This window comes from Montipora capricornis, chromosome 11 (assembly GCF_036669925.1).
Source record: "Montipora capricornis isolate CH-2021 chromosome 11, ASM3666992v2, whole genome shotgun sequence".
NCBI lineage: Eukaryota > Metazoa > Cnidaria > Anthozoa > Scleractinia > Acroporidae > Montipora > Montipora capricornis.
In genome coordinates this window covers 22,817,118-22,817,458 of record NC_090893.1, presented here as the reverse complement: position 1 = coordinate 22,817,458, position 341 = coordinate 22,817,118, and the positions used below count along the sequence as shown (strand labels likewise).

At 45.2% G+C, this 341-nt stretch overlaps 1 pseudogene; it reads left to right on the top strand.

The window, feature by feature from the left end:
* Window positions 1-243: 243 nt before the first annotated feature.
* Window positions 244-341, top strand: part of LOC138023208 (uncharacterized) — a 1,416-nt pseudogene continuing 1,318 nt past the window's right edge.

Below are 341 nucleotides of genomic sequence, written 5' to 3'. Positions count from 1 at the left end.
TAGGTGTGGTACTGCCAATGCGCATGGCTTTGGTATCTTTAATGCAACGTAACTCATCAAGGAGAGTTCCAAGAGCTTGGGAGTTCTCAGGTTTTAGTGAAGACAGGGTCTTATTGCGTAATTGCGTCTTATTGCAGAACTATACTTTTGTTTCACTAAAAGGGGTAAGCCAGGGTGTATCAACTGGAGCCAAAGAAAAACTACCGTCTTTTCTACGGTTGGAGAGATGAAAAGGGCTTTAAGATGGTTGGAGAAGAAGGAGCAGCACAACATGTGTTGGTAGGTGCAGTGGCGTTGGAGGCTTAAATGGGTATAATGTGTCGAACGTGGCAGAGCTGCTC